This window comes from Carassius gibelio, chromosome A13 (assembly GCF_023724105.1).
Source record: "Carassius gibelio isolate Cgi1373 ecotype wild population from Czech Republic chromosome A13, carGib1.2-hapl.c, whole genome shotgun sequence".
NCBI lineage: Eukaryota > Metazoa > Chordata > Actinopteri > Cypriniformes > Cyprinidae > Carassius > Carassius gibelio.
Genome location: NC_068383.1, coordinates 9,933,261 through 9,957,307, shown reverse-complemented (window position 1 = coordinate 9,957,307; position 24,047 = coordinate 9,933,261). Strand labels below are relative to the sequence as shown.

The following is a 24,047-nucleotide window of genomic DNA, read 5'->3' as shown; positions in this document are numbered from 1 at the left end:
CTATAATATATATTTTCACTGTTGTTGCTCAGAAAAATATAGTTCACTGTACACAATTTAACCTTTTGTGACAGCATGTCTCAGCAGAGTTTGAGAACAGTAAAACAATTACAAAACACACAAAAAATAAAGACCATATTATTAAAAATATGCTATATTAAAATACAAAAACATTATTTTGGTCAACAGATATTTTAATTTATATGTTTATAATTTAAAACGTTATAAAACAAAATATAGACTGAATTTAGGTAAATTGGACCACTTTCTGCCATGGGAACGCCTGAAAAAATGTCCTCTGTGTGTGTGTGTGTGTATATATATATATATATATATATATATATATATATATATATATATATATATATATATATATACACACTTTCGTTATGTTGAGATAACGAGAAAATTAAGACGTTATTATGAGAAAACAACTTTCGTTATGTTGACATAACGAGAAAATTAATTTGTTATACCAAGAGAACAACTTTTGTTTTGTCAAAATAACGAGAAAATTAAGTCGTTATAACGATAAAACAAGAAGGAAAAAAAACTAATGCATAGCTGCTTAGAAGTTCCGTAAATATTGTTCAGAAATCTGTGTTAGTGAGCACTTCTACTTTGCCGAGATAATCAATCCACCTCACAGGTTTGGCGTATCAAAATGCTGATTATACAGCATGATTATTGCACAGGTGTGCCTTAGACTGGCCACAATAAAAGGCCACTCTAAAATGTGCAGGGGGCGTTGTCAGAAAACCAGTCAGTATCTAGTGTGACCACATTTGCCTCACGCAGTGCAACACATCTTTTTCGCATAGAGTTGATCAGGTTGTTGATTATGGCCTGTGGAATGTTGGTCCACTCCTCTTCAGTGGCTGTGGGAAGTTGAATATTGGCAGGAACTGGAACACGCTGATGTATACACCGATCCAGAGCATCCCAAACATGCTCAATGGGTGACATGTTTGGAGAGTATGCTGGCCATGCAAGAACTGGGATGTTTCAGAATCCAGAAATTGTGTATAGTTCCTTGAAACATGGTGCTGCTGTGCATTATTATGCTGCAACATGAGGTGATGGTCGTGGATGAATGGCACAACAAAGGGGGGCTCAGGATCTTGTTGTGGTATCTATGTGCATTCAAAATGCCATCAATAAAATGCACTTGTGTTCGTTGTCCATAACATATGCTTGCCCATACCATAACCCCACAGCCACCATGGGCCACTCGATCAACATATATAATATTATATAAATTTGTTCATAATGACCCATATAAGAGTTGATCAATTGAAAGATTTCCTTGTGCATTGCTGTTACTACTGTTTTATCTGTGGCCCATTTTTTAAATCTAGTGTATAAAGAAAATAACGAGCAATCTAAAAAATTCTAAATTGGTGTAGTAAATATATTTTTTTGTGATTTCTAGGGTTGTGTGATATAGTTCATCTTCTCATTCTTGTGTTCTGAAATACTGAATACCTTTATAATTTGCAATATCTGATTTATCTCAAACAAAAAGAGTCAAGGATTGACATTCTCATCAACAATGCCAGAATCTATCAGTGTCCTTACACCAAATCAGAAGATGGGTTCGAGATGCAGTTCGCTGTTAATCATCTGGGTCACTTCTTACTAACCTCCTGCTGGACCTCCTCAAACATTCTACTCTAGCCGGATCGTTATGGTATCCTCCAAGCTCTACAAGAATGGTAAAATAAACTTTGATGACCTGAACAGCGAGCAGAGTTACGATAAAGCTTAAGCACGGAGTAACCTAGCCAATCTTCTATTCACACTGGAGCTTTCTCATCGACTCGAGGAGAGTGGAGTGACGGTAAATGCTCTCACCCCAGGGATTCTGCGGACTGACCTGGGCAGGCATGTCCACATGCCACTGCTGGTGAAACCACTATTTAACCTAGCTTCACAGGCCTTCTTTAAGTCCCCTGAGGAAGGTGCACAGACTTCTATATATCTTGCCTGCTCTCCAGATGTGGAGGGCATTCAGGGGAAGTGCTTTGCTAACTGTCATGAGGAGCAGCTGTTAGCTAAGGCCACAGATGAGGAGGTGGCCAAGAAACTGTGGGGCATCAGTGAGGTGATGGTGGCCATCACAACTTGAAATCTCACAGATGTAAGAATTTAGGTCACATGTCCATGATTATTTCAAAATCGACAACTCAGAGAAAATTAAACATAGAGATCTTTACCATCAGGTATTTTGGAAAGACCTTGTTTTGGAAAGAAAACATTCTAAATGTATGCATACATCCACAGGAGGGAGCTGTTTTTGCCATTCCTGTTCACTTGTGCTTTGAAAAGCTAATTGTAATGTTGCAACCTGCAGGTTGTTAGTTCTGCTGCAACATTAACAGTGTGTGTTTGTGTTAAATAATCCAGAGTCATCTTCAGTTACCCTTTTCCCATGCGTCACTGAATTAGTATTAATCCCGTGAAGTCAGGTTTATAGATTTCAAAACTAAAAGTGATCACTTATGTTGGTTAAGACTAGATGCAACCTAAATGGGTTATTAACTCAATCACCACAAATAATATAGTTTACAAAGACTTTACCCTTTATTTGACTGGAAATGTGTACACGTGTGAATGAGAATTTCTAATTGCACAATTATGTTTTATATTGTTACACTTTTCTGCTGTTAAGAGTAAAATAGTTAACACTGCATTTGATTTGCACTTCTGTTACTGAAGATCAGTGAGCAGACATTCACAGCTACAGTACTGAATAAAGATCCATTAAACAACACAAGTATAGTAATATCTCTATTTTGATTATATATTTTATTGTATACTTTGCATTTGAAAGTTTGAGATGTTGAACTGTGATATTGTGATTAGTATACACACTATTTTTTTATTACAATTTATTTAGTTGTGTGCTTTACTTGTTGGAAATAAAGAAATGTATGTGTGGAACTGCTAATTATAAACTTTTAAACATTCTAAATTTTGGGTGTTTATCATTGTAATCATGCAGCACCTTTTCTTTGGTTTTTGTGTTTTTCTTTGAAAGGGGAAATGCTTTGGGGAGCCTTCTTGGTCTAATAAATAAATATCACACTTTACAAATGATATTGTTCAGATTTTAACTACAGCTCAACCAGGTTCACATAATTGAAAAATAGTCTGATGGTTGTTTTTGCGAGACTCATTAACAGAACGTTTGTGGAATTAGGACAAAAGCCTGCTTTGCTTTCATAGTTCACTTACTGTCTAATTAACCGTTGTTAATTAGGAGTTGTTACAGTTCAATTCAACTACTTGCTTTCACAAAGAAAGTACACACTCCTCTCACACTGCGTCTCTCTTCCACTTCATCATGATTGCCTTGAATGTTTTCTCTTACCATTAGCTGTCTTTGTGATAATGGTAGCAGCTCTGATGGGCTTGTAATGCTTTTCCCACCTGTGTTTGCCATTAGGACTTTTTTGGGATCATTTAGAGTAGGTTCCGATCAGCCAGAAAGCCCCAAAGATATCCCAGCAATCATCTGATAGCTCCCTGTGAAACAGGAGGTCTCAGAGCGCTTGGCTGTAGAACTGAAAACTGTTTGTATTTAAAACAAAGAAAATTTGGTAAATTATTAAAGTTAATGGCTTTAATGATGCGTTTAGAAATGGTACCACATCAGCGACAGAATGGCAAGCTGCTTAACAAAATGATGCTTTGATTACAATCACATTAAGTTGTTTCACCTCCTAATTTTTTTTTATTTCGTCCTGTTTTTCCTCCTCCAGCAGACAAAATATCCCGCAAAAAAACGGCCAAAGGTATATAGAAATTCATGACAAAGCCCTTGTATCTTATCTTGAGGTTTTGGCTTTAGGTAAATCATTTCTCTGGTTGTGCTGCTTTGCTCACCTCAGCTCTGCTCCGAGTACAAACCTGCAGTCAGCATCCTTTCCCACCGTTTGTGCTAGACATCCCGTCCAACTTAAACACAGAACTCCTCTCTTGTTAATTATCCTGCATATTTGTTTTCTGTGATAGAGGGAAGGAAGGAAGGGAGATATTAATACACGTTATTTTACACCCTTGTAAGCCTTGTAAGAAAACACTGCCAGGTTGATGGGACCAGAATGTCTAAAATGTTCAAAACAATACGTTTGATATTTGTTAACAATTAGTCACTAAAACACCATGAGACAGTGAACACTTGACTCTTATGAAAGATTATTTTTATGAGTAAAATAATAATGAAAGGCCTTACTGAACTCACATTTGACACAACTGGGGGTTGGGGTACTTTTTATTTTAATTAATTAAATGACCCTATGATTTAATTAGATTAATTTAATTTTTAATATTTGCAGATAATATTGAAATATGCACACATTCACTCTTAATCGTGTGCCAAATATGTCGAAAATCAGTGTCGTCACACTAAATTATGAATTGTTAGCCACATGTCAACTGATATTTTCCAATTAGGAATTTGACAAAAAGTCACACTATATAACTTTTGGTCGTTTGATTTTATTTTATTTTTTAAACATTTGTAAAACATGATCATAAGTTTAACTACTTACTACCTAGCTAAGGTTAGCACCATCAAGAACATCCAGTGGGACGCTTCCGTTTTATTCAAAAGCCTTGTTTGATTTCTTTGATTGGCCAATCATTTTAACATTGACAAGAGCTGTTAAATTATTATTATTATTTAAGTTTAAAACTTTTGTCACCATGTAATTAAATATACATAAACAAGTTTTGAATTAATAATAATTTATTTGGCTCTCAAATGATTAATACATCATCATAAATGGGTGTACTGAAAAACAAAGTCAAAAATACAACATGCTTGAGACCCACAGAATAACCGTTGGGCCTGTGACTCTGGTAATTCCCCACTTTTGCCCCTACCTCAGATCAAACCTGTGACCTTTGTGTTTTCAGCCCAGCTTAAACCATTCTTCCGAGTGACTGCATAGGAGCTTTCAAAGCATGAGAGAAAACACTTACTATGGAACAAATACAGATCTGCTGGCACAGAAGCTGAGTGAGCAGTGAACAAAAACATATTTTCAAATTATTTATTATTCTTTATTTTAGCAGGTAATTTGATTGATTGCCTGGTCTTCTGGAGCAGTGACCTGGCCATGGGTTCTGTGTTTACAGACGTATGGTAAAGTCTTTCCCCTGAGGTGGAGCCCTGTGTTTTGACACACTCTTCAAAACAAAAAGAGTTTTTCTCTGGGTTTGGAGAAATATTTTTGTATGTAGCAGGATAAGGAAAACATTTCATCATTATTCGATCACAGTATTCACACATGGAAATGATTCCTGAGGTGTAAATCTCTTCATGGGAAACATGTAGATTTCCTGAAGCCAAACTTAAACTGATAACTCAATTCATTTCACAGATTGCACTAGGAGTGCATTTTGGATGGTTTCCTGGGGTCTGAGTTTGGATTTAAAAGCGGACCAGTCTGGTAAATCCAAGAGATTCTTGACAAAAAAAAAAAACTTCTTAGGTTACGCATACTGTATAACCATGGTTCCCTGAGAACAGGGAATGAGATGCTGCATCCTCTAGAGGGCGCTATGGGAACTCTGTCAGCATGATCAGTGTTTGAAGCATGAATGAAATAACGACAATTAACTTGACATTTGCAGGCGGAAGCCTATGATGTAAGCAAATGAGCGACTGCAGATTTGAAAGGGCAATTGTAAAACACATCATCCTCAACGTCTCATTCCCTATTCTCAGGGAACCATTATTACATTCGTAATTTTGAAAGGGAAATCCTCGCTGCATCCTCTAGAGGGCGCTATGGGAACGCTATACCAACGGCGTCATGCTGAGGTCAGGACTTGAGGAACCACTAGGCTTTACGGCAGGCTCAAGCTCCAAACATCATAGACTAACTCATCCGCCAAAGTCTGGAGCTCTAAGAGTGGAGGTCTCAGCATAACAACTCTCTAAACTGAGAGGAGACCTAGCTACACTCAACGCCAGAGGCAGTTAGCGAGGCTCAAAATAAAAGAGCCTACACTCCTTTTTACTGCCCAGGCGAAGCTCAACATAAAGGCCGTCTATCAAGGCGGCCCCACAGAGGGCCGAACACTTGATTACAAGCTTAGCTAGAGCTCAGGTGAGTGGAGTCCTCAGCAGAATGACTCTCTTAAGCGAGAGGAGGCCAAACCTACTCAACATACTGACTATCAAGACCTAGCCACACTCAGTGTCAAATGTACTTAGTGAGGCTCAACACAAGAGCCTACACTCTCCTTGGTGCTTAGGTGGAGCTCTGGGGAGCAGAGGTTTCAGCAGAATGACTCTCTAAAACAAGAGGAAGCCTAGCACTCAAGCCTCTTAGAGAAACTCTTAAGAATAGAGCCTCAGAATGATGACTCTCTAGAGCGAGAGGAGGCCTGACAACACTCAGCGCTAAAGACAATAAGCGAGGCTCACAAAAAAGGAACCTACAAACCAATAATTAAACGAGAGGAAGCCTAACAACACCCAACCTTGTTGAGGAGCTCTTAAGAGTGAAGGTCTCAACATAACGATTCTCGAAAATGAGAGGAGACCCAACACTAAACGGTAAATTAGTGAGGTTCACAATAGAGCCCACATACTAATAGTTTTGTCTAGCAGAGCTCTAGGAAGTGGAGTACACTGCCAACGACTCAGAAGCTAGAGTACTAAGCTAACAGCCACAGAGCTCTGTGCAATGGAGGGGAGCTACCAGGCTCAAGAAAAGTTGAGAGGATGAGGAGCTATATCCTTAAAAAGAATCAGGCATTCTCAATGCAATCACATCTCGCAGTGTGGCTATCTCTCCTGAGAGCCGTACACACTCTGATTAAACATTTAATTCCCTCAAGAATCAGGCAAGAACAGAAACTGCCGCGAATGCATCACATTAAGCTTTTTCAACTCCCCCAAGAGGCGAACGCGCTCGTGCAAATGCTGAAAAAGCTTGAGTACAGACCTCTACCTCTACTGCTCTAGTAGCCTCGCACACAAGCCTTAAAGACAAAAAAAGAGGAAGATGTGTTCTACAAGTGCCCTTTTATATCTTCAGTTGCTCATTTGCTTAGGTCATAGGCTTCCCCCTGCCAATGTCAAGTTCATTGTCGTTAATTCATTCATGCTTCAGACCTCGGTCACACTGACAGTGTTCCCATAGCGCCCTCTAGAAGACGCAGCGTGGAGTTCCCTTTCGAAAGGGAACAATGTAAGCTTCAAATGCTCCCTCAGGGGGTGTAGCTGAAATTAAACAACATTATGTAAAATGCAGCTCCTGAATAATGTCTATTATTTATTTGACTGGACTGAATTATTTGATACGATTTGTTGCACTAATCCATATTTGTTGTCTTGACAGATCACCTTGAAAAGTCAGAAGCTAAATTATGGGTTCTTATTCTGACTTTGCCTCTACCTGACTAACCTGACCTTATAATTGCTACATACTAGATTAATTAAAGTGGAAGTCACCACTGACAGTGTATGTGAGGTGAGATCATGATAGACTCACAGCAGAAATTCAATGTAATAAAAAATGTAGCAAATCATGAATAATAATGAATTTTATATGACCTCTGAGAAATTTGTAATCTTTCCTACTTTCTAAATGAATGCTTATCAGCATCCAAACCTCTCATCAGAACAGCTGGAGATCATTATGATCCGGCATGGTACAGTAGAGATGAACTGTCATACAGAGCTCTGAGCCAAGCGTGCGTGGGGAAAAAACAGTCAAGGATCCAAACATCATTTTACAGGAAACTCTCAATAACGCTTGATCAAGTGCTCTGAAGTGCAGTCCGAGCCATTAATGTGAACTCTTGGGCTCCATTTGGTCATGATTTACAAATGTTGAACATTGCTGAAGATAGAAATGTGGAAGGCAGTGGTGTTTTCTGTCCAAGTGCTTGTGAGAGTAAAAACATACATAGCCTCCAAAACAAGCATAACTTAAGTTTTAAATCTCAGTCTGAGAACGATTCGAGCAGTACATGAGAATCAAAGAATGAATTTCGGAGTCTCTATGTGGCTTTGATTGAGTGCATGACCAAGAATGATTGTAGATAAGAAAAGGGATGGACTGGTCAAGTTGTAGGGAGCTTTAGGACTTTTCAGGGTGGCCCAGTCAATGCATGGGCAGGCTGCCGAAACCTTTATGTAATGCAAATATAAAAAAATTAAAAGGAGAAGAAGTTTGTGCAGTGCTGGGTCTTGAGAAAGACAAAAACAAAAGATTTATCCATAGGGTGGCCCGGAATTCATACAGGTCAAGTTAATTAAACGCATCTTACTATTTAGTTTATTGAAAATTTAATATTTAATTATTTATTTATTAATATTTATTTAGTCCTCAAAACTGTATAAGTGGTGGTGAGAATTTTTCAATGACTCTAAGGATGCAGGTTGCATCCTTACACCAGTCGTAGTCAGTGATTCATTTATTCTACCAATTCATAAAAATAAAAAATCTGAATTATACCGGAAGGAAATGAGTGTGCCATTTAAATGTTCATTCGGTTGATACGTTAAAAGTCAATGAATCATTAATTCAAGCATTTTCTAATAAGCTAAATCATTCAGGAAGGAAACAAAGTATTATTTTCTTTATGATTTATTAATTTATTCTCTGTGATTTGCTTAAAGACAGTGGTAGACCTACTAATTTTGCTGGCACAGTCTAAAATGTAACTTTCTGAATATTCTACTGTATGAATTGTTTCATAAATGCAATATTATACTCACAAACATGTTGCTTTTCCAAATATCACAACTGTGATTGGGCTGTAAGTTCAAAGCCGGACACAATATAATTGATTTTTCCATCATATAAACGGACCGTTGTTCTCCCATCAACTATTTGGGGTACTGAAACAAAACAAGTCCCCTACTCAGGGGCGACGGACTGGGGGTAAAACCAGTACTGATTACCAGGGCCCAAAAAGAAGAGAGGGCCCTTGAAAAGTCTGGAATATATATTTTCAGGGGCAGGGGGGTTTTGCCATTAGGACTGCCTATGCATAGGGCCCGGGATCTTGTGCAGCGCCCCTGCCCCTACTTCATCACTTTCCTACCTTACTGCTAGAGTGGCTGTGACATTTTGGGTCAAAGTGGCAGATGACATGCTTCAGCAGGCATTCTGTGTGACTGAAGTGAACTTTACTCATCTTGTGCATGGCGATGCAAACAGTCTCTCAATAGGAAATAAAACAGAGGCAGTTCAAACCCAAGCAGGATCCTGGTCATGGCTGCAGTTGCTGTGTGAATGAGCTCTGACATGTGATAATTACAGACAGTGATGAAAAGCTTAATGGAATGCTGCCTGTTGCAAAGATTTAAAGCACAACCCATGAAAGCAGATCTGAGAAAAGTCCCACATGCACTAGACAGGAAAAAGAACATTGAAAACATTTTATTTCATGTCATTATTCTTCATTAAAATTCACAGATTTCCATTTTAAAATAATTATATTTAAATATATATTTGGAAACCAATTTTTTATTTTTTTTATCATGGCTTCATGTTTTTTTTTTTTTTTTACTGATTAGTTATTTATAGATTATAGACTATCAAATCTTAAATTATGAAAATAAAATTATGAATATTAATCTAACAATCTAAGAGTGAAATAAACATATGATTTCAATATTTAGAGTGAATACTGTATATTAATTTATACTGCATTTTATAGTAATTGTCCCTCAGTTCCCTTTCAGTCAGTCACGTTTAACGTTATGTCAGACTGTACATGGCTGACGAATTGGGATCTCACTAGAGAGACGAATAGTCTTCGAGTATTAACAAAACAACCCAATGAATGTTTGTGTACGAGATTTGCATCATGCAACCTGCCCTGCAGCATGGGTATATAAGGAGAGCATGTGCAGTTGCACATTCAGCTTTTTGCTTCGGAGCCAAGCCTTTCAGCTTCTGAGCAGAGCATCGTCAAGATAGCCTTTTGATGGTCGAGTGTTGGTGCCACAGTGCATCAGCGGGGGTTGCCCGTGCTGCTGCTTTTCTCTGTGTGCTAGCTTCCACTCTGTGGTCATGCTGCAACTCCTCCTGGGCGCTTTGGTGTTATAAAATAGCAAATAAAAGAGTAAGAGCTCCACGAGTTTTTAAAGATGTCTTTCTACTCATGCGTTTCTGGATCTGGTTGCTTCTTGGGTTCTTGGCTCCACTACATCGGCTCACGGCCAGGGTGATCTGAGGGTCACCGTGAGGGCTTCCCTGCCGAGCAAGTCTCCACGGGCCCCTCACTCCTCTGGCGCATCGTAACCTCTGTTGTACTGCAAAGTGAATGCTGAAGACTCGGACAGGGGGGGTCCAGCCCTTTTTGCCGATTGTCAGAAGCCACGTCAGCAATAGTGCCACTTTCCATACGGATCCCGTGACTGACATAAAGTCGAACATGACTGACTGAAAGCGAACCGAGACATTACATTCCGTCGCCACAATTGCTGTACCACCGCTGTATGGCCGAGGCACATCGTCTCCGCTCCTCAGCGATAAACTGAATGTGCAACTAAATGCACTCTCCTTCTTCTTTATTTTCATGACTATGAAAATTGTAGAGTCACACTGAAGGCATCAAGGGCTATTTGACCAAGAAGGAGAGAGATGTTTTAGGGGTGAGCTGGACCACAGACAGAAGGCAAAAGGGCCAACAAGTGCTAAGCATCTCTCGGGGAACTCCTTCAAGACTGTTGAAGACCATTTCAGGTGACTACCTCTTGAAGCTCATCAAGAGAATGCCAAGAGTGTGCAAAGCAGTAATCAAAGCAAAAGGTGGCTACTTTGAAGAACCTAGAATATGACATATTTTCAGTTGTTTCACATTTTTTTTTGTTATTCCATACATAATTCCTCATGTGTTAATTCGTAGTTTTGATGCCTTCAGTGTGTATCTACAATTTTCATAGTCATGAAAATAAAGAAAATTCTTTGAATGAGAAAGTGTGTCCAAACTTTTGGTATGTACTGTATTTGCAATTATTGTCGTATTTTACAATTATTGTCGTAATTGCATGAACACAGGATGAGAGGTGCAGCCAACCCAGGATAGCAAATGATTCATAAATTACTTAATTCTTTCCAGGTAAGATTTGTGCTTTCACAGTCATCAATGTAGCCAGGATTTCCCTTTTTGTGGAAAACAGTTTGGAACCTGAATTTGGAACCATAATATTGTATTTCAGTATCTCAAAATAACTCCATGAAATAGACTTATAGACCAACAGTCTCCTCTGAAAACCACAAAGTCTCTGAAAAGAAGCCATATCTGAGAGCAGCTCACTGTGTGCAGCTTATCACACTGTGAGCTGCTACGTCCTGCCAGACAGAATCCACGTTCCACTGAAATCATGAATTACACTAGAGCCAGAGGTGGTCAGGGCTGCAGATTAGGAGCAAAATTGGTAGCAGGTTTAAGAAAACGCTCCTAAACACAAACTGTGGGTGGTTTTGTGTTTCTCTGTCGAGTTTCGCTGCACCACCTCAAATTGCATTACCATGTGAACTGTTTAGTGTTCAAAACTGTCAGAGATTGTCTTTAAAACAACTCTTTTGTTGTTGTTTCCACTTATTTTGTCTTTGATGGAGCAGATCTGTAGAAGAACCTGTCATCTGCCTCATTCACACCTTTTCTTACTTTTCTTTCTCTACTGACTTGTTTTGGCCTTTCTCTCATTCTATGATTAATGTTCTGATTATTTATCTCTGTCTGTCACCATCTTTCTTAAAGTGTCCTGGCTGTAAGCCAGATCCACCTAGAGCAGAATGAGAGAGTTAGAGACAGTCGAGCATGTTTGGTTTGGCCCCATGTCCTCCTCTCATCCACCATCTCTCTCCGGATTGCCCAGAAGATTCTGAACTCCTCTACCTTTGGCCATATTCATGACAAATTACCACTCTTTTCCATTTCTCATGCGCTTATTGCAGCTCATTGTTGGGTGGCCATTACTAAAAGATGGTTAAAGTGGACCTCTCGCTGAGTGATAGGAGGGCTAAATCTCAGATCCACTCGGAGCAAAGTACTCCACATCCTACAGATGCACACGGACACATGCGCACTCCCTCCTCACACAGATTAGATGCACACAGCAATCCCAAAGAAAACAAATGTGTCCACAGAAAGGTGAACTGTACGTTTTTTCGATCTAGTCAAAACCTGCCTAAATGTAGCAAAACTGAATGCTTAATTGACAGACATTAACAAACAGAGTTTCAAAGAAAGTTCAGAATTTTCAGTTTCTCAATTACATTGTAGTGTCATTCATATGCATTCAATTCGTAAATATAAAACAAAATTAACTGTGATTGGTCACCATTTGATTTAAGCAGATTTTGACCAGAATGGAGTGTAGACCTTATGTGGTTTAAAGATCTGGCCTGGGAGTTATTTATATGATGCAAGACAATCACATTTTGAAAAAGAAATGTATTCATCCTCAGGACATCCAAGATTTAGATGAATTTGTTTCTTCATCGGAGCAGATTTGGAGAAGTTTAGCATTACATCACTTGCTCACCAGTGGATCCTCTGCAGTGAATGGGTGCCATTAGAATGACAGTCAGAACAGCTAATAAAAACATTTTAAAAAGTCCACACAACTCCAATCCAAAAACTGCTGTGTTTGCAATAAATAACAACTTCATCATTAAGACATTTTTACATTCAATCCATAAAAACTCCAGGGTTGTCTCGTCTGAATCAGCAGATAAATGTGCACAGATCAAACACAGTTTACAAGCGAAAACAGTTCTAAACAGTTTTAATAAAATATTTCAGTGGATTTTGATATTAGAAGACAACGGGGGATGGATTTTTCACTGGAGGAACCGTTATTATACGTAGATTATGGATTGGTATTTTGGTCAGAAGTGAGTTAAAACGCCTTAATTATGGATTTGTTTCTTACAAAAATGAATGTTTCCTCTTCACAAGACATTACTTGACTAACTGGAGTTGTTTGGATTACTTGTGGATTATTATTATGTTTTTATCAGCTATTTGGACTCTCATTCACTGCAGAGGATCCATTAGTAAGCAAGCAATGTAATGCTAAATTTCTCCAAATGTGCTGATTAAACAAATTTATCTACATCTTGGATAACCTGAGAGTAAATTTCCAACAAAATTTCATTTTGGATGCACTCTTCCTTTCACTTAGAACTTAATAAAATTTCAATGTTTTAACTGAAACAAAACAAAAATGTTTTTTTTTAACGTATCTTTCACTCTGATTGTGTTTTTTTTCTTTCCAAAATGGGATATATATGCATGCATTCATCCTGAAACACACACTTACAAATATATTATACTGCTGTCTCTTTTGCACTCTTCAGAAATCCACACATGCATTAATCTTCATCCGCCTGCTGAAAGGTCTCCTCGCCGCCCTGATGCACTGAAGCAGGCCTAATGTTTAAAAGGAGAAGAGAAGAAAGACCGAGTCTCATTTGCAGATCTCTGGAATTAATCAGCATGAGGAAACAGAAAGCAGAAAACGCAGAGAGAGCCTCTGGGAACAGAACAACAGACCAGATGCCATCAGAGTCACTTATGATGAGGATCTGAGAACAGCAGGATGCAAGAATATGTGTGTGTTTGAAGAGGGAGGAGGGAGTCTTTGATCCTCAACATCAGCAGCTTCAAACACTGGAACACTGCAGTACAACTCCGTCAATGTCTCTGGACACTAAATCCAGAGGATAAACTGGTTGTTTTGTCCCTTAGGGAGCAGGACACAGCTGTTAGCTGCAGGTCTCACTGTATCAAACTGAGCCATATTTTTTAATAATAGTCCAGCTTCATTCTCTCTGTCACACTGAGCATCAATGACCTGTATTTATTATTAGTCGCTGTTAGATTCGGTCTGTCAGGGGGCCTGACTTCACTAAACCACACTAGCCTGCTTAGTGTCTGTGTCCCCAGAACACTTTACAGAGGAGCCAGACCTCCATACATCACAGAAGACAGATGAACGGGAGAGAGGAGTCCTCTCTTTAAATTATTAACTAATAGTAAATGTGCATCTGTATGTGCTTTCTTTGTACTTTTGGTTTACATATGACTTTTACATGCTCAGATTTCTAAATATGCAGCATTATAACCCCAAAATGTATTTGGACACTTAAGCCACACTTCAAATGATAGCTTATCCAAAAATGGAAATTCTGTCATCATTTACCCACACTGATGTGATTCCAAACCTGTATGACACATTCTTTCTTCTGAGGATAATAAAAGGTGATATGTTTCAGAAATGTCTCAGGGTTTTTTTTTTTTTAATGAAAGTCAACTAGAACCCACACTTTCTGGCAACCAACATTTTTTCAAAATATATTTTTGTTCCCCAGAAGAAAGAAATCATGCAGGTTCAGACCAACATATGTGTTGAGTAAATGATGACAGAATTTATATTTTTGTGTGTAAACTGTCTCTTTAAAATATCTGAATGTGGTTACAATAGATTAGACAGTCTGATGAAGACACTACACTATTGAAAAAAGTTTTGATGTAGAGTGTCAAGGCAGGATGCAAATGGCCAGGTGCACCAAAATCAAAGAGAACCAATTATAATCAGTGATATAAACTGTGTAAACTGGATTGGGCATGGCGTGACGGGACTCCAACAGTAAACTGATGCCCTGTTCCGTTTCCAACATACTCCATATGCTAGCAACTTCCAACAACAGCACAAATGCTTTGGGGACTTTCACATTGACACAATACATTTGTAAAACATTTTTTTTTTTCTTGGTTATGCAAACACTAAGAAAAAAATGTTAAGGGAATGTTCCATTTGATCATTTTGGAGACATATAATGGGAACATGAATTTTTATTCTTGTCTGAAAGTTGTGAAACATGTTAAATAAGATTTCTAAATCGTTAGACGAATGTCAAATGTTTCCCAAAAAATCTATAAATCAAGTTTTTTGTACTAACATTTTGATAATGTAAAAAAGACCAGAATCTGATTGTACTGGGAAAAAAACATTAATTCATTCATAACCTAGCCAGAACATTAGGCAAAGAGAATGTTCTGTGAATGTTCCCTGTTATTCAAATGTAGACACAATCACAGTTCTGCTTATGATTTTATACTTGATGTTGTTGCCTTATATTATAAATTATATAAAGGTAATTCAATTCAATTAATCAATAGTTGCTTGAAATGTCAGACTGTGTCTGCTGGAGAGTTGAGTGTTGCTGCTGTCGCTGCACTTGCCAACCTGAGAAAATGTTTTGGAAATGTTTAAAAAGGTTTTCACAGCGCTCAGGAGACCTTCAATCCTCAACAATTTCAGTCTCGCCAAACTGAGCTGAGATGTGTTTGCTACTCACGATATATATACATTGAAATATGGTTAAGTCTGAGGGAACATAAAGGAGTGGCTAATAATCCTTTGACTAAAAGGTTATTAAAGGTTGACTTTACTCTTAAACACTCCCAGCTTTCTAAATACTTTATCCACTGACTATTTTTGCACACACAAAGTATGTAATAAAACATGAACAAAAAATGAAATCCAAAGGGATTAAAAGCTTGAATAAATCTGAACTGCATTGAACCTTGATTATCTTGAGAATCTAATTAATGTTTCAGTGTAGAACCTACCTACAGTCCAAGGTTAATTTATTGCCATAGTTTGTCAAGGTCTGAATGAATAAATTCCTTGAATCTACATCGATGTTTCACCTGCAATCACCATGTTTAATCCTCCAAATCACTCTTATTGACAGCTGTGTATCTTAAATCACAGATACCTCAGTTCAAGGCAAGCACATTTCATCTACAAACACACTGGATCCGGTTGCAGCCAAAGTAAATGAGGTCACTAACCACTTATAAAATGAGTTGGAGATGTATGGCGATGAGAGGAACCTCTTCTCTCGTTTTGCTTATCTTTGAAGATTTATATCAGGTTTTTTTTTTTTCTTTTTCTCCCTGCAATGCCTCTCTGTTGATTCCTGCAGATGTTTCCAGTTTACGAAGCGGAGGGTGGGCACAGTGTCGGGCAGCACACTGACCTCCCACCTGTAGCTCTCACCCTTGCCCTTTGCGAGCTGGAACACCTGATGACCCGACCTCTTTGCAAGCAGCGTGACGTCATGATTGCGGTACAAGCTGGAGGGAACAGCTGAAGTCCATTTGACAACATTTACTGTACACACACAGAAAGACAGAAAGAGAGAGAGAGAGAGAGAGAGAGAGAGAGAGCGCTCCTCTGTGTAAATCTGGACATGTGGCTCCCCCTGCAGGTAAGAGAAATAGTGTGAATTTAAAAATGCTAACTTAGGTAGAGAACATGGATGTAACATTTAAACTATACAATTTAGAGGACAATTAAATTCCGTTGAAATGAGTGCAATCATATTATTTTTGAAAAAGATTAATTTAGTATGAGTAGTGAGTATTTCAGAGAGGGGCAAATAAATAAATAAGTTAATTAATTAATTAATTAATTAACTAGAATGGGTGAAATCAAACCCTGTTTACTATAAGGACCCATTAAGGGCAATATGAAAAATATGAGAATGAAATGTATCTTATATTTGGGAGATGTGTGTGTTTAAATGAATTAAAGTGAGGTAAAGCCAGTCCAGTCCTATTTATGACAGTGTACAGTATAGATTTTTTTTTTTCACCAAAAAAATGTAAAGATAGAAACTAAATGTAGGTATTTAAGCAAGAATTAAGATGATAAGAGACATCAGCTTTATGCAGCAGACTTTACTTCACAGATATTCTGATTAAAAAAGGGTCTACTCACAAGCATTTATAATTAATCCATTTAACGCAATTTACTTTTTTGAAATTTATTTTGTGAAATTTCCCCACACAATCATACACAGGGAGAAAATAAAAAAAGGAAAAACAGAAATTTAGATTCCATCTGGGTCTATTTATATACTAAGTTTCATTTATTTGACTGAGAATAGACTTTTTAATACAGACAATTCAGTTCACACACACAGCTGACAATAAAAAACAGCACATTTTACCTCTTAATCAGACCCTGAGGGTTTATAAGAACAACCTCTGTCTCTGTTCTGCCTAAAGAATGAAAATCAGATTGTGCAGATGGAAAGAAATGCCTCATTTTTTCCATGAAATCATCACTCACATCTGTGCCAGAGAATTCGGATTATTTGTTTATGACATGAACAAGACCCCAAAAAGGCAATTGGCATGTTTTTGAGTAAATATGTGGTCTAATAAAGAACATTATGACTCTTGAACATGAGTGGCATGTCTCCTGGTCTGACACCAGTTTAATTGTGTGATGTCAGGGTAAATACTCAGACTTCAGTGGGAGAAACTGGTCCTCAACCAGTGTTAATATGGTTTCTGTCTCTCCTAACAGCCTGGGATGGGCTCAAGGCCAGTAGTATTAGCATTAAATTGCCTGTAAAAGAACATGCTAGTCTAATGGGTTGGATTCGATCCAGTGCACCTGCAAAACTGAGCATAAAACTCAGACAATCATACTTGTTTATAATTAAACAGGCTAAACCTGCAAACACCCTTTGAGACATGGTCTGTTAGGCTGAGGTATGTACTAGTGTAGCATGTGTGTTGTTCTCGATGTAATGTTGCAACAGCGCTACCATTCATGCCAATGTCAATGACACATTTATTGGCTTTTAGCAGTGTCCTGTCAGCAAAATGCAGTGTGTGTTGTACAATTTTATTGCTCTGAAAAATGGTTTCACACCACAACTGGCTGTCTAACATTATCGTTCTCTCTCCCTTTCCGTGTCTGATTTATATTCTGTTTTCATAAGCATAAAATCTGGAACATCAGTTGTTACACTGTTCTGGTGCCAAACATTTAAACTCACAACATATGCAGCTAAATAGCACTCTTCCCTTTACTGTACAACACACACCAGTTCAGGCCTGCACAATGTAAATACTCAACTATGGACATAAGTACACACACATGAATCTCTGTACTAACTCCTGGACATATAAACGCTCACACGAACACATACACACATAGTCACACATTCACAATAAAAAAATAAAATAATATATATATATATATATATATATATATATATATATATATATATATATATATATATATATATATTTGTATATAATTAAAAATTTCAAATATATATAAAATATATATATATATTTTCCATGATTTTCAGTATATGATTTTATAATAAGCCAGCATTTGTTACTGTGCTGATTAATTATGATTGTGACAGAAAACAAAATATATTTATTATATTTACTGTATGAAATATTTAGGTTTTGTTATTACAGTTTATTTTACCTTCAAGTTTTTTCTTTTTTTTTTATCAACTTTATATTAGTGAATAGGATTTTGCATCACTTTTTCACATAGTCATTTACTGTATGGTTTCACAATAAGCCACATTTATTAATTATGATTGCAATAGGTATATAAAATATTTATGATTTATTAATTAAATATTTTATTTGTTTTACTTTCATGGTCTGCAATATGGGAAGATAGGTCATGTGTAAATGTTTATATATATAAACATTGTAAAGAGAAAGGATCTTTCAGGCAGTTAACTGGTTATCACTAAAGCTGACATCAGTTTGTTTTAGATCTTATTAAATAAATGTTACGTTGCCTTGAAAGTTTCAAATTAATCGGTGGCTCTTATAAATAGTACAGATTTTGCACATTTCCTTTCTTCTCTCAATTTCTGCAGGACAGACAGAACTTGTAACAGGTAGGTAACAGTAAAATGATGAGTCAGGAAAGGCAACAAGAAAGAGACAATGACAGATTCATAGGAGTACATTAGCTTCTAATTGATGGAGGTCACTTCAGCTTCTGCCTTAGTGGTCTGTCTGTGTTTCACAGAGCTGTACTGTCATCTAGTGGACGTACATGATAGAAGTAACAGAATGTGAGGGCAAGAGGATGTTGTTGATGTGTTTGAGTGACTGAATATGATCTTACCTTTAGCATATTGCTCAGGTTTCATCTAGGAGTTCCTCATCTATTTGCTCTGGTTGCATGGCATCATTTCACCTCTGTTCTGACATAGCACAGAATAGATGGAAAGGTGCCATGAGAATTTTTTTTTTTTTTTTTTTGCTCAATGGATTACTCAAATGCTTCCATTTGTATAATTGAATCATTTTGATGATAACTGTATCTTTATATTGTTTGTTCTTGTGCTGGCTATAGCTACGTTTTTCTGAATTCCTGAGAAAGTACAATGTCTTCCCCTGCCTTGCCAAGCACTCAGCATTATTAATCTCACCATGGCATAGTGCCCAACCATTTTTGGTCTAGAAACTTTGATTCCTAATGCAGGATGAATGAAACATTTTCAATTAAATCAGCATTTGGGATCTCATGGTCATTACACTACAACTGAGAGGCCTTGAAACTGTGCATGACATTGAAAGATAAAGTCTGCTCCTGATAAAGCAGTTCCTGATTTCATGATTTAAAGAACTGGATGTGCATGTGAGTGTGGTTCTTGACTACATAGACATTATTAGATCATATCAAAGATTTTAGTTTTAAGTACGCTATTGATTCCCAATGAGTTAATGCTATGTGTAATAATGTAACCTCTGAAGATTACACAGAAGGGTGATTGATGATTCAGTTAAGGTATAAAAACTATTACCATCTGTGACATTTACTGCTTATGAGAATTCAGACCTGCAGCCACATGAGATTTAATGGTAATGAAGCAGGAAAAATTAACTGATGGACAATTAAGCATAAATCTGGACTATACAATGCAGTATTGGTCCAGAACAGAATGTGATGTTCTTTGAATGATTCCTCACACTGTAGCTAAAACTGAAAAAACAGACTTTTATCAGTAATTTTATATTTTGGAATAAAGATCTAAATGAGTTTGACAAGGGCTAAGTTGTTATGGCATGGCAAGTGGTTCAGAGATCTCTGAAGTTATCAGCAGTGCTCAAAGGAGGGACAAACCACAATTGTGACAGAGGGTCTTTCAATGCACAAAGGCAATGAAAGCTATCCCATCTGGTCAGAGCCAGCAGAAGGTTAACTATAGCACAAGTGCTACCTACCTAAACATTATTCCAAACCAGATGCACCCCTTCGTGACAACGCATGCATACATTGCACATGCATACCAACATTTGGAATACCTGTAATACACACTGGAGTCCTTAAGTATTTCTATGTGTTTTAACCTTTTATGGCAGTTACAATAACGGATTCTACTATTATAATTAAAGAGTGATTTGTATGCACATATGCTCTTACACAGCTCAGTCACTGCTGCAGGATATCTTCCAAGAATACTGTAATGACAGCTATGATATTGCCCATGAAGGCAGTACTGTCACCGTCAATCAATGTGAAACACTTTTACCCGACAGGTGATCATGGAGTCTGGTAGAGAGGCAATATTCATCTTTAGGGTGCTGTAGTAATGTGCATTGACATGTGTGTCCTGCAAACACACACACATACCCATAGTCTCTTAAGCAATTACTCTGTGGGTTGTGAAGGTCAAGGACACTGATCAATCAAAGCAAAGATTAAACCATCCCACACACCTTTAATATGACCCTTTTCTCGTTGTTAATACTCCTCTGTGTCATTGTCCAAGATGCCCTCTGGTGTAACATAAAATTTACATTTTAATATACTGTCATGGGATAATCACTCACATACACTCCTCTTTGCCCATGGGAGAATCCTCTTTGATCATAATTATTAATCTACTCACCTAGAGTATGCTGGACATTCATATATTTTATTTTGTGACACAAAGAGTCACAAACATCTAGGAGCCACAACTGCAAAAGCTTGGTTGATATTAGTCTTAGAGCAATGTCGTGTGAAGCTTTTCACTTTCTCTCCAGATCAGTTCTGATGAAGAAACTCCTAGATGGCCTTAGGGTGAACAAATTATCAGCAAATATTCATTTTTGGGGTGAACTATTGAATTAACAGGCAAAAGGACTTGCAGGTAAAACGTGGTTTCTCAGCTTTACATTTACACATTTACATTTATTAATTTAGCAGACACTTTTATCCAAAGCGACTTACAAATGAGGACAGTGGAAGCAATCAAAAACAACAAAAAGAGCTATAACAAGTGCTATAACAAGTCTCAGTTAGGTTAACACAGTACACGTAGCATAGACTTTTAAATAATATAATAAATAAAAAGAAAACAGATAAAAAAAATTTTTTAAAGAATAGAGCAAGCTAGTGTTAGACGTCTTTACACACACACACACACAAATGCAAAATAAATGAAAAGAAAATAGAATACAAAAAGATTAGAAAGGTAGTTCTAATTTTTTTTTATATTTTTTTTTTTAGAATTAGAATAGTGAGTGTTAACGTTAAATAAAGATGGAAGAGATGGGTTTTAAGCCGATTCTTGAAGATGGCTAAGGACTCAGCTGCTCGGATTGAGTTGGGGAGGTCATTCCACCAGGAGGGAACATTTAATTTAAAAGTCCGTAAAAGTGACTGTGCTTCTTTGGGATGGCACAATCAAGCAATGTTCACTTGCAGAACACCCCTTACGAAAGGAAAATATATTTACCAATATATTTCTTAAAATATATTGTGATATATTGTAATATAATATTTTCCCTTTTTATTTTCTAATATTTTATATATTTGAATACATTTAATAATATATTGATGATACATATATTATATAATATATTGCAAAATATACAAATGATTGCCACTTTCAAGATATTGCAATATATTGGAAAAAATAAATATATATAAGAATATATGCCTAATATATTACATGATATTTTCCAATATACTGCAATATATTTTTGTTTCATAAGGGACAAGCTTCTAGAGGGCACATAAGTCTAAAGTAACAAATTTAGGTAAATGGGTGCAGAGCCAGTGGTAGTTTTGTAGGCAAACATCAATGCCTTGAATTTTATGCAAGCAGCTATTGGAAGCCAGTGCAAATTGATAAACAGAGGTGTGACGTGTATTGTTTTTGGCTCATTAAAAATGAGTTCTGGATTAATTGTAAAGGTTTGATAGAACTGTCTGGAAGACCTGCCAAGAGGGCATTGCAGTAGTCCAGCCTGGACAGAACAAGAGCTTGAACAAGGAGTTGTGCAGCATGTTCTGAAAGAAAGGGCTTGATCTTCTTAATGTTGAATAAAGCAAATCTGCAGGATCTGACAGTTTTAGCAATGTGGTCTGAGAAAGTCAGCTGATCATCAATCATAACTCCAAGGCTTCTAGCTGTTTTTTAAAGAGTTATGGTTGATGTGCCTAACTTGATGGTGAAATTGTGATGAAATGATGGGTTTGTTGGAATCTCAAGCAGTTCTGTCTTGGCAAGGTTGAGTTGAAGGTGATGGTCCATCGTCCAGCAAGAAATGTCTGTTAGACAAGCTGAGGTGTGAGTAGATACCCTCGGATCATCAGGATAAAATGAGAGGTAGAGTTGAGTGTCATCAGTGGTATGAAAAGCCATGTTTCTGAATGACAGAACCTAATGATGCCATGTAGACAGAGAAGAGAAGTGGTCCAAGAACTGAGCCCTGAGGCACCCCAGTAGTTAGATGTTGTGACTTGGACACCTCACCTCTCCAAGATACTTAGAAGGACCTATCTGATAGGTAAGACTCAAACCATTGAAGTGTGGTTCCAGAGATGCCTTTTGGCAGTAGGGTTGATAGGACGATCTGGTGGTTAACCGTGTCAAAAGCAGCGGACACATCAAGCAGGATAAGTACTGAAGATTTGGATTCCGCTCTTGCCAGTCTTAGGGCTTCAACAACTGAGAGCAAGGCAGTCTCAGTTGAATGTCCACTTCTGAAGCCAGATTGGTTGCTCTCAAGAAGGATGTTGTGTTTGAGAAATGTAGAGACTTGGTTGAACACAGCTCGTTCAAGTGTTTTTGCAATGAAAGGAAGAAGGGAAACTGGTCCGTGGTTTTCTAAAAGAAATGTGTTGAGGGTCGGTTTCTTAAGTAGTGGAGTTATACGAGCCTGTCTAAATGATGAGGGGAAAACACCAGTGTGGAGGGATGTATTGATGATGCTTTGATGCATGATTAAAAGATAACGAGAGTCCTGATATTATTATATCAATCATCCTATAAGGAGGCAGTAATATAAAAAAATAATAATAATAAACTTGATATACTATATATAAACAACTAGATACTTGTACTTTACAAGCACATCTTGCCAGTCGATCTGGAAGAGACAAACCATTAGTCAGTTCTGCTGTACAGCATTTATCTTCAACACTTCAACACACACACACACACACACACACATAGAAAATATTACTGTGGGTTGCTTTCTTTTTAAGAGGTTGGTAAAGTGAGAGGAAGGTTAAGATAAGTCAGGTTGAGTGATAGAGTGGCTCTTTCATTCATCAGATGCTGCATTGTATTTCTTTCTGTGGTGAAAAAGAAGTCAAATCGATAGATCTATCAGCTCTGTCAGGCCAAAGAAGATGCTCACAGGAATGGGGAAAGATTCTTGTATAAACAGGCCAAATACACACTGGAAAATTAGATCAGTGGCAAAGAGGAATTATACTGGAGAGCTAAAGAACCAATTCTTTTCCAGTGATCCTGCTTCAGTATGGACAGGTCTGAAGGAGATCACCAACTACAAGACACCATCCCCCAGCATTGTGGAGAATCAACAACTGGCAGATGATCTGAACGAGTTTCATTGCTTGTTTCCATTCACCATTCACAACTCCTGCAACCCCTTTATTTCAGTAATTCAACTCAAATTGTGAAATGTGTATTAAATAAGTTCAATTCACACCAACTGAAGTAGATGAGTTTTCTTTGGTTCTTTTAATTATGATGGGTTTGGCTCACATTTAACAAAAACCCACAAATTCACTATATCAACAAATGACAATATGGTGACATGCCAATCAGTTAATTAACTCCTGAGCCTTCAAAATAGTCTCTCAGTTTGGTTCACTAGGCTACACAATCATGGGGAAGACTGTTGATCCGACAGTAGTCCAGAAGAAAATCATTGACACCCTTCACAAGGAGGGTAAGCCACAA

At 37.5% G+C, this 24,047-nt stretch overlaps 1 pseudogene; it reads left to right on the top strand.

The window, feature by feature from the left end:
* Positions 1–1,089: 1,089 nt before the first annotated feature.
* LOC128026587 (retinol dehydrogenase 14-like) lies at positions 1,090–3,068 on the top strand (annotated as a pseudogene).
* The last annotated feature ends 20,979 nt before the right edge of the window (positions 3,069–24,047 follow it).